The 10,878-nt window shown below is 34.9% G+C and overlaps 1 pseudogene; it reads left to right on the top strand.

Moving 5' to 3' along the window:
* The first annotated feature begins 280 nt into the window (after positions 1-280).
* On the top strand, positions 281-927 carry LOC107154206 (annotated as a pseudogene).
* Positions 928-10,878: the final 9,951 nt, after the last annotated feature.

Genomic DNA, 10,878 nt, shown 5'->3' with positions numbered 1-10,878 from the left:
CCATTCCCTGAGAATCCCCAAAAGCACTGAAATCTTTTTCTCTTTTTCCTCCTTTACTCAATAGAATAAAGATTTATTTAATGAGATATAATTTAAGGTAAAGATTCCTTGCATAGAAAAAAAAAATAAGTCATTCATAATAGTCTTTGCTAATTAGAACAGGAATCTCTTTAATAAACTATATGTATTTTATTTCTAAGAAGTAATGCTGGGGTGGGTGACTCCCGGTGCCGCCCCTAGGTTCCAGTGGCGCTAGTGACCCAAGCCCGGATACCAGCTGCGGCCCAGCTGGCGCATGAACATGGACTCTGCCGGCCAAGATATCAACCTGAATTCTCCTAATAAAGGTCTGTTGTCTGACTTCATGATATGACTGCCCGGACTCCTGCTGTTGAGGGTTGACGGAGGCTGAGGAGGAGGAGCTGAGAGCCAAGCTTGCCAAGGTGGAAGAAGAAATTGTCACTCTATGACAGGTCCTGGAAGCCAAAGAGAGGAATTGTGGAGAGCTGAAGAGGAGGCTGGGCCTCTCTACCTTGGGCGGGGGCGCTGAAGCAGAACCTGTCCAGGAGTTGGAAAAATGTGCAGGTCTCTAACGCCTATGTGAGAACTTCTGAGAAACTTGGAGAGTGGAATGAGAAAGTGACCCAGTCTGACCTCTACAAGAAGACCCAGGAAACCCTCTCACAGGCAGGACAGAAGACATCTGCTGCCCTGTCTACCATGGGCTCTGCCATCAGCAGGAAGCTTGGAGACTTGAGGAACTCTGCCACCTTCAAGTCCTGTGAAGATCGAGTGGGAACCATAAAGTCCAAGGTTGTGGGTGGCAGAGGGAATGTCAGTGCCAGCCTCCCTTCCCCGACAGGGGGTGGTGACCAGCCACTGCCAGGACCTGCACCTTTCTAAGCCTGCAGCAGCATCACCTATAGCAAGCACTTCCTCATCATCATGACCACAACTGAGCAACCGGGCCACCAGCCAGGGCAAGCCAGTGGCCAGCTTTGAGGACATTGGTGCCCGTTCACACGCAGATACGGCTGCTGCCTTCACATGATTAGAGAGCAATCTTGTGCATAGATGTTTACACTGAAGTCAGTAGATCAACAGATTGCTGTGCTGTCCTTGCCAGGGCCACAGGAGGTGGACAGCGTGGAAGGTCCAGAGGGTGCTGAGCCAAAGCCCACACTCCCTTTGGGAGTTTTGTGAGCTCACTAGGATGGAGGGAAGAAGCATACTGAGTATAAAACGAGTGGCATTTTCTGTTCTCCCTTTCTCCTCCCTGACTCACAGAAAGAAATAATCACCCAGGGCACTGCTTGGCCACATTTTATCTGGAAATGCTGAATGAGAGAACTGTCCATTTTCTGAGACCCCAGAAAGGAAACATTGTCAGCAGCTGCCTGATTGTTACACTAATGTCCTAGCTTTGACAGAAGCAGATTCACTATTTTTTAAATGCAATGAACTTTTCAAAAAATAAAATTTGTTGAAGAAGAAGAAGAAGGAGAAGGAGAAGGAGAAGGAGAAGGAGAAGGAGAAGGAGAAGGAGAAGGAGAAGGAGAAGAAGAAGAAGAAGAAGAAGAAGAAGAAGAAGAAGAAGAAGAAGAAGAAGAAATAATGCTGGGTGTGGTGGTGCACTCCTACAATACCAGCAGTTAGAGAGGTGAGACAGAAGGATCACAAGTTTGAGTCCAGTCTCGGCAAAGCCCTATGAAATTTAGTGATACCATTGCAGAATAAAAATTAAAAAGGGCTGGTCATAAGGGTCATTGGTTAAGAACCCCTGTGATCAATCCTTTGTAGCCCCCATGAATTTTTTTTAAAATACAAAATTAGAATATTAGGTCAATCTTATTTTGGTTTCTCCTTTATATAAATTAATCAAAAAGAATTTTCTGAAAAGTGTAATACTGGTGAAAATTAAAAACATTTGGAAAAATTCAGTTTTAGAAAGAATTTAGTGGCATTCAGTTGCAGACTCCATATTGGTCTCATAGAGAAGATATTATGATTTTTTCTTGGAAATGTCTAAACCCCAAGTGGCCTCATTTTTTGAAATTTAAAAAAAAACTTTTCCCTCACCATGAAATACGTGATAGAAGTCATTTCACATGTTAAACATCAGTGTGGCTTTTATGTTGTTGTTCAATAATGCATTGATTTGAGTGGCAGGCACTGGAGTAACTTAGCAGCAAAGATTTTCACAGTTATGTTCCTTTTTACATGAGAATTCAAAAGGTCAATTCTATTCAAACAGACTTCAGTGGACTGCAAAATATTACCAGACTTTTTTCTCAATAATTTACTTAAGGCCTGGCTTAGGTTGCTGAGGCTGGCTTTGAACTTGCAATCTTTTTGCCTCAGCCTCCTGGGTGCTGGTATTGCAGGTGTATGCCATTGCACCTTGCTCCCAGCTTTTATTTCCTATATTTTATATTGAGACACAATGTCACTAATTACTTAGTGCCTAAGTTGCTGAGGCTGCCTTTAAATTCATGATCTTCATGCCTTAGGCTTGCAAACTGCTGGGATTACAGGCATGTGCCACTGTGCCCGGCTTTTAACAAGTGTGCTTGTCTTTTAACAAGTTTTTTTAAGGGCATCACAGCCCAAATATTTTAATACAATTTCAGAAAATCCTAATGAAATATTAGTGACATTTTTTCTTTATTTTTATTTTGTGTTTTATTTTGAGATGAGGTCTCACTCTGTTGCCCATGCTGCCCCAAACTTGTGATTCTCCCTCCTCACTCTCCTGATTAACTAAGATTACAGACAGTTACCATGATCTTCAACCAACTTAATTTCTTTTTTAAAAATACCTGTATGAATATTAAAAATTAAATAAATATTTAACATACAGATTAGAAAATATTATGTAATCATGTCAATATCAAAATGCAATATTTGAATATGATTTGTAGATTGTCAGAGAATTAGAGAAAGAAATAAAAAGCATTCGCTGAGTGCCCAATGCACCAGCACAAACCTGCAATCTCAGCAGACTTGGAGACTGAGGCAGGAGGATCACAAATTCAAAGCCAGCCTCAGCAACTTGGTGAGACCCTGTCTCTAAATAAAGTATAAAAAGGGATAGGGATTTGGATCAGTGGTTAAACTTCTCTGAATTCAATCCCCAGAACAAAAACAAAACAAGCATTCACTGAGTGCTAAAAGGTACCTGACAACATCCCATTAGTTTATTTACTTACTTGATTTATAAAACATCCATATGTCTTAATTACTATTACTATTTGCATTTAACAAATGAGAAAACATCACTGAGATTTAATTTCCTGCCCAGTGCCACACAGTTAGTAAGGAAATTGAGATTGAAATTGAGCTAGTTTGTTTCTAGAACTCACATTCCACACCAGCATTCCCTGGAGTTTAATGTAAAACTTGGTAAGAATCATGAAAAAAAATTGATTCTAATTAAGTAGGCCTGAGGATTGGACCTGAGACTCCACATGTCTTATGATCCCCCAGGTTACATTATGCGGCTGGTCCATGCATCTCACTTGGAATAACACAAACATATACCACCAAGCTGGGCATAGGGGTGCATGCCTATAATCCCAGTGGCTCTGGAGCCTCAGGCAAGAGAATTCTGAGTTAAAAGCCAGCCTGAGCAACTTGGAGAGGACTTAAGCAACTCAGTAATACCCTGTCTCTAAATAAAATATTTAAATTTGGGCTAGGCTCAGTAACTATCTGGAATCAAAATTTTTGTTTTTATTTATCACAAAAGACCTACTTTTTGCATTTTCAGATTCCTATGTTCTCATGTGTGGCTTAAAATATATCTAAATATACCTGTTTGAAAGCATTTCCTAATTCAGCATATTGCACCACAAGCATCTTCCATGGGATTTCATTATTTGAATAATGATGAGAATTTCACAGATAAAATAACCTAACTGTAAAATATTTCCTAGATGGTACTCTCAGAAGTTTACAGTGCTTGACTCAGTAATGTCACAGGTGCCATTTAATTTATCTAAGACAGAAGCTTGCCACTTCATTCACTTCAAATTTATGAACTTGACACTGAATTTAAAGATGTGATTAATTATCATTTTGGATTCTCTTTAAAATGAAACTCTTTTTTTCCCCAAACTTCTTTCTCTAATAATAAATCAGCAAAATATCAACTTAAAGAAACAATAGTGGATAAAAATACTTCAACTTTCAGTCAAACAAAGTAAGTAAAGATAGTTTGCCTTTTAGGAGATTGCCTTTTAGGATATGGCCTTTAAAAATGACATCATGCTTTTGATTTCTATACTATACAGTTGTAGCATTTACAGGCAAATTTACTGGAAAAAAAACTGGGCTCTACCTGGCACAAATGTAGTAATCCCCATTCATTTTACAAAAGGAAATGATTTCTCATTATGGTAGAGGGACTTGCCTCATATCAGTGTCCAATAGATGGAAGAGCTAGTGTCATTTTACATGAGATATCACTGGAAGACTATATATTAAGTTGAATTGAAAGGAATCAATGATTGTTTCAATATAGCATTTTTTTAATGTTGGTAATTGAACCCTGGGATGATTTACCACTGAGCCCTTTTAATTTTTGCTGGGGTCACCCTTGAATTTAAGATTCTCTTCAGTCTCCCAAGTCACTGGGAGAATGGGAGCACATTATTGCACCTGGCCAATGCAACTGCTTTTGAAAGTGTCCCCCACAAGTTTTTTTTTTAATTCAAGATATGAGAGGTTTTCAAGTCATTTGCCTAAAATGGAGAGAAATCCAGAATCTTGAATGTTGTAATCCATGCCTATTTTGACATCTATTTTCAATTTTCAATGTTAAATTTGCATACATATAACAATTTATCATAGATACTATTCATCCATGTGTCCCCATATTTACAAAATATAAATTAATAGGATTCACATTTATTCTTCCCTGTGTCTCATTGTCTATATTTATATATGCTTTAACATATATTTTCAAAAGTACATACTCATGAACATTTATATTTCCCCATATTAATCTTAATTCTCTAATCCCTACCCTAAGCAGTACAAAAGTTGATATTACCTCTTCCAAACCTGTATATCTAATCTTAATGTGACTTAAATCAATGTACATGAATATGGATTTTGAATTGTAGTTTAACTTCTATTTATAATTTTCAAGGATATATTTGCATACATATCACTATATATCATATATAGGATTCATCCTTGCATCCCAATATTTACAAAACTATAGTCATAGGACTAACAAATTAATCTACTCTGTGTCAGATTTTGTATACTTATATATTTTTACACATATTTCCAAAAGTACCTTCTTATGAATATTCATTTTACCCATACTAATTTTAATCTTATAAATCTAAGCCTATCTTAAAACATAATTTGATGTAACCTATCAGAACCTATTCCATGCCTCTATATCTAGACCTAATTTGACTTAAATCCATGTATATAAATATAAATTTTAGAGTGTTATTGACTTCTCTTTTCAATATTCAATGTTAAATTTTCAATATAATATATATAGAATTCATCCATGTGTCCCCATATTTACAAAATATATCTTCATAGAACTCACATTTCACTCTTCCCTATGTCAGATCCTTTATATATGTATATATTTTTCATGAATATATTCACAAGTACATCCTAATGAATATTCATAATTCATTCTTTTTTAATTATTTTTAGTTGTGCATATTTATCATAATTCATTCTTAATTCTCTAACCCTAACCCATCTCAGTTCAAAATATGTTATTATAATTTACATACCTCTATATCTAAACCTAATGTGACTTACAGCAATGTACACAAATATGGATGTTAAAATGTTATTCTAATTTCTGTTTTCAATTTTCAATGTTAAATTTGCATACATATCACCATTTTTCATAGATCAGATTCATCAATGCCTTGCAATATTTCTGAAATGTATGACTCATATTGACCCTTCCCGTGTCAGATTCTGTATATTTATATAAGTTTTCAAAAATATTTTCACAAGTACATTCTTATGAAAATTCACATTTCCCTATATTAATCCTAATTATCTAACCCTTAACCCTAGCTCAGTACAAAATTTTATATTTCCATTACCATTCCTCTGCATGCATAATTAATCTGCATTATATCCATATACAGGAATACTAATTTATATTATACTTGACTTCTCATTTTAATTTTCCCTGTTAAATTCGCATACATATCGTAATATATCATATATAGGATTTATCCATGTGTACTCATATTTGCAAAATATATATTCATAAAACTCACAGGTTACTCTTCTGTTGGTCAGATCCTGCATATTTTTACATGATTTCACACATATTTTCACAAGTATATTCTTATGTAATTCACTTTTTCCCATATTGATCATCATTCTCAAACCCTAAACCTAGCTCATTACAAAATTTGATATTACCCCTTTTACCTCTACATCTAAACCATATGTGCCTCAATCCATGTACTTGTGTACTAATTTTAAAGGGTATTTGAACTTCAATTTTCAATGTGAAATTGACACACATATCACAATATATCATACATAGGATTCATTCTTGCATCTCCATAGTTTCATCTATTGATAACACCTAGGTTGGTTCCATAGTCTAGCTATTGTGAATTGAGCTGCTATAAATATTGATGTGGCTGTGTCAGTATAGTATGCTGATTTTAAGTCCTTTTGGTATAAACCAAGGAGTGGGACAGCTAGGTTAAATGGTGGTTCCATTCCCAGTTTTCTGAGGAATCTCCATACTGCTTTCCATAGTGGTTGACACCAATTTGCAGTCCCACCAGCAATGTATGAGTGTACCTTTTTCACCACATCTTCTTCAACATTTATTGTTGCCTGTTTTATTGATGATTCCCATTCTGACAGGAGTGAGATAAAATCTTAAGAGTAGTTTTCATTTGCATTTGTTGAACACTTTTTCATATATTTGTTAATCATTTGTATTTCTTCTTCTGTGAAATGTCTGATCAGTTCCTCAGCCCATTTATTGTTTGTTTGTTTGTTTGTTTTTTGGTGTTAAGTTTTTTGAGTTCTTTATATATCCTAGAGATTATGCTTTATTGTAGGTGCATGTGGTAAAGGTTTTTCTCTCAATCTGTAGGCTCTCTCTTCACATTATTGTTTCCTTTGCTGAGAAGAAGCTTTTTAATTTGAATCCATTCCATTTATTGATTCTTGATTTTACTTCTTGTGCTTTAGGAGTCTTGTTAAGGGAGTCATATCCTAGGCCAATGTGGTGAAGATTGGGCCTATTTTTTTTTCTCTATTAGGCACAGGATCTCTGTTCTAATGCCTAAGTCTTTGATCCACTTTGAGTTGATTTTTATGCAGTGTGAGAGATAGAGGTTTAATTTTATTTTGCTACACATGAATTTCCAGTTTTGTCAGTACAATTTTTTATATAGGCTACCTTTGCTCCAGTGAATGTTTTTGGTACCCTTATCTAGTATGACATAACTATATTTATGTGGGTTTGTCTCTTTGTCCTATATTCTATACCACTGGTCTACAAGTCTATTTGGTGCCAATACCATGCCATTTTTGTTACTATATCTCTGTAATATACTTTAAGGTCTGGTATTGTGATGCCTCTTGCTTCACTTTTCTTGCTAAGGATTGCCTTAGCTATTCTGGGTTTCTTATTTTTCCAAATAAGTTTCATGATTGCTTTTTCTATTTCTATAAAGAATGTCATTGGGAATTTAATAGAAATTGCATTAAATCTGTATAATGCTTTTGTAAAGCATTAAATCTGTAAAATGACCGTTTTGAAAATATTAATTCTGCCTGTCCAGGAGCATGGGAGATATTTCCATCTTCTGAGATTTTCTTCAATTTCTTTTCTTTTTTATTATAGAGGTCTTTCACCTCTTTTGTTAGATTGATTTCCAGGTGTTTTGTTTTGTTTTGTTTGGGGGCTATTGTGAATGGAATAGTTTTCCTAATTTTTCTTTCAGTGGATTCATTGCTGATGTATAATAATGGGTTTGATTCATGAGTGTCAATTTTATATCCTGCTACTTTGCTGAATTCATTTATTCTAAAATGTTCTAAGTTTTCTGATGAATTTTTTAGATCTTCTAGAGATAGAATCGTGTCATCAGCAAATAGTGATAATTTGAGTCCTTCTTTACCTATTTGTATCCCTTCAATTTCTTTCTTTTGTCTAATTGCTCTGACTAGGGATTCAAAGATGATGTTGAATAGAAGTGGTGAAAGAGCACATCCTTGTCTTGTTCCAGTTTTTAGTGGGAATGCTTTCAATTTTTCTCCATTTAGAATGATGCTGGCCTTGGGTTTAGCATATATAGCTTTTACAGTGTTGAGGTATGTTCCTACTATACCTAGTTTTTCTAGTGTTTTGAACATGAAGGTGTGCTGTATTTTGTCAAATGCTTTTTCTGCATCTATTGAGATGATTATATGATTCTTGTTCTTAAGTCTACTAATATGATCAATTATGTTTATTGATTTTTGTATGTTGAAACAACCCTGCATCCCTGGGATAAACCCCACTTGATTGTGTTACATTACCTTTTAAATATGTTTACTATGTGTGATTTGCCAGAATTTTATTGAGGATTTTTGCATCTATGTTTATCAGGGATATTGGTCTGAAATTTACTAATCTTGATGTGTTCTTGTCTGGTTTTGGTTTCAGGGTGATATTAGCCTCATAAAATGAGGTTTCCTCCTTTTCTATTTCATGGTGTACTTTGAAAAGTATTGATGTTAATTTTTCTTTGAAAGTCTTGTAGAACTTGGCTGAGAATCCATCTGATCCTGGTCTTTTCTTCTTTGGTAGACTTTTGATGGCATTTTCTATTTCATGACTTGAAATTGATCTGTTTAAATCATGTATAACCTCCTCATTCAGTTTGGGTAGGTCATATGTCTCTAGAAATTTGTTGCTGTCTTTGATATTTTCTATTTAATTAGAGTATAAATTTTCAAAATACTTTCTAATTATTTTCTGTATTTCAGATGTGTACTTTGTGATATTTCCTCCTTCATCTTGTATTAGTATTTGGGTTTTCTCTCTTTTTCTCTTTGTTAGCATGGTCAGGGCTTATCTATTTTATTTATTTTTTCAAAGAACCAACTTTTTGTTTTGTCAATTTTTTAATTGTTCTTTTGTTTCAGTTTCATTAATTTCATCTCTGATTTTAATTATTTCCTATCTTCTACTGCTTTTGTTTATTTGTTCTTTTTCTAGAGCTTTGAGATGTAGTGTTAGGTCATTTATTTGTTGACCTTTTTTAATGAATGTATTCAATGCAATAAACTTTCCTCTTAGTACTGCCTTCATATTGTTCCAGAGATTTTGATATGTTGTATGAGTGTTCTCATTTACCTCTAAGAATTTTTTATTTCATCCTTGATTTCTTTTACTATCCATTCATCATTCAATTATGTATTATTTAGTATCCATTTGTTACAGTATCTTGTATTTTTTATTTTATCATTGGGTTCTAATTTTATTCCATTGTGGTCTGATAGAATGCAGGGTATCATCCCTGCTTTTTTATTTACTAAGAGTTGCTTTATGGCCTAAAATATGGTCTATTTTAGAAAAGGAGCCATATTCTTCTGAGAAAAAAGTATATTTGCTTGTTGATGGAAGAAATATTTTATATATGTCTATTAAGTCTAAATTATTGATTGTATCATTTAGTTCTATAATTTCTTAGTTTTTTAAATTTTTTTATTTGTTTTAATTAATTATACATGACAGTACAATGACTTTGATATATCATACATCTGAATCAGATGGGATATAATTTCTCATTTTTCTGAGTGCACAGGTTGCAGAATCATATTGGTCATGCAGTCACATATATAACACAGTAATGATAATGTCTGTTTCATTCTATTATCTTTCGTATCCCCCATCTCCTTTCCTCCCCTCCAATCCCTTCTCTCTACCTAATCCAAGGTAATGCTATTCTTCTTTTTTTTTCTTTTTCTCTCATATCTTCATACATGTATTTTGTATAATGATGGGATCTCCTTCCACCATCCATGTAATTCCCTTTCTCCCTCCTTTTCCCTCCCACCCCTCTTCCCTATCTAGAGGTAATCTTCCTCCCATGCTCTCCCTCCCTACCTCATTTTGAGTCATCCCCCTTATATCAGAGAAGACATTTGGCATTTGTTTTTTAGGGATTGGCTAACTTCATTTAGCATAATCTGCTCTGATGCCATCCATTTCCCTGAAAATGCCACGATCTTGTTATTTTTTAGTGCTGAGTAATATTCCATTGTGTATAAATGCCACATTTTTTTATCCATTCATTCATTGAAGGGCATCTAGATTGGCTCCACAGTGTAGCTATTGTGAATTGTGCTGCTATAACCACTGATGTGGCTGTGTCCCTGTAGTATGCTCTTCTTAGGTCCTTTGGGTATAGTCCGAGAAGAGGAATACTGGGTCAAGTTGTGGTTCCATTCCCAGCTTTCCAAGGAATCTCCATACTGCTTTCCAAATTGGCTGCACCAATTTGCAGTCCCACCAGTAGTGTATGAGTGTACCTTTTCCCCACTTCCTCGCCAGCCCTTGTTGTTGTTTGTCTTCATAATGGCTGTCATTCTTACTGGAATGAGATGGTATCTTAGAGTAGTTTTAATTTGGATTTCTCTGATTGCTAGAGATGATGAGCATTTTTTGTATATTTGTTGATTGATTGTATATACTCTTCTGAGAAGTGTCTGTTCAGGTCCTTGGCCCATTTATTGATTTGGTTATTTGTTTTTTTGGTGTTTAGCATTTTGAGTTCTGTGTATAAAAATTTGTTCCCAGGATGTAGGCCCCCTATTCACCCCACATATTATTTCTCTCGCTGAGAAAAAACTTTTTAGTTTCAA

This window comes from Marmota marmota, unplaced genomic scaffold (assembly GCF_001458135.2).
Source record: "Marmota marmota marmota unplaced genomic scaffold, marMar, whole genome shotgun sequence".
Taxonomy (NCBI): domain Eukaryota; kingdom Metazoa; phylum Chordata; class Mammalia; order Rodentia; family Sciuridae; genus Marmota; species Marmota marmota.
Note: the sequence above shows the minus strand (reverse complement) of the source record. Positions and strands in the feature narration are given on the sequence as shown.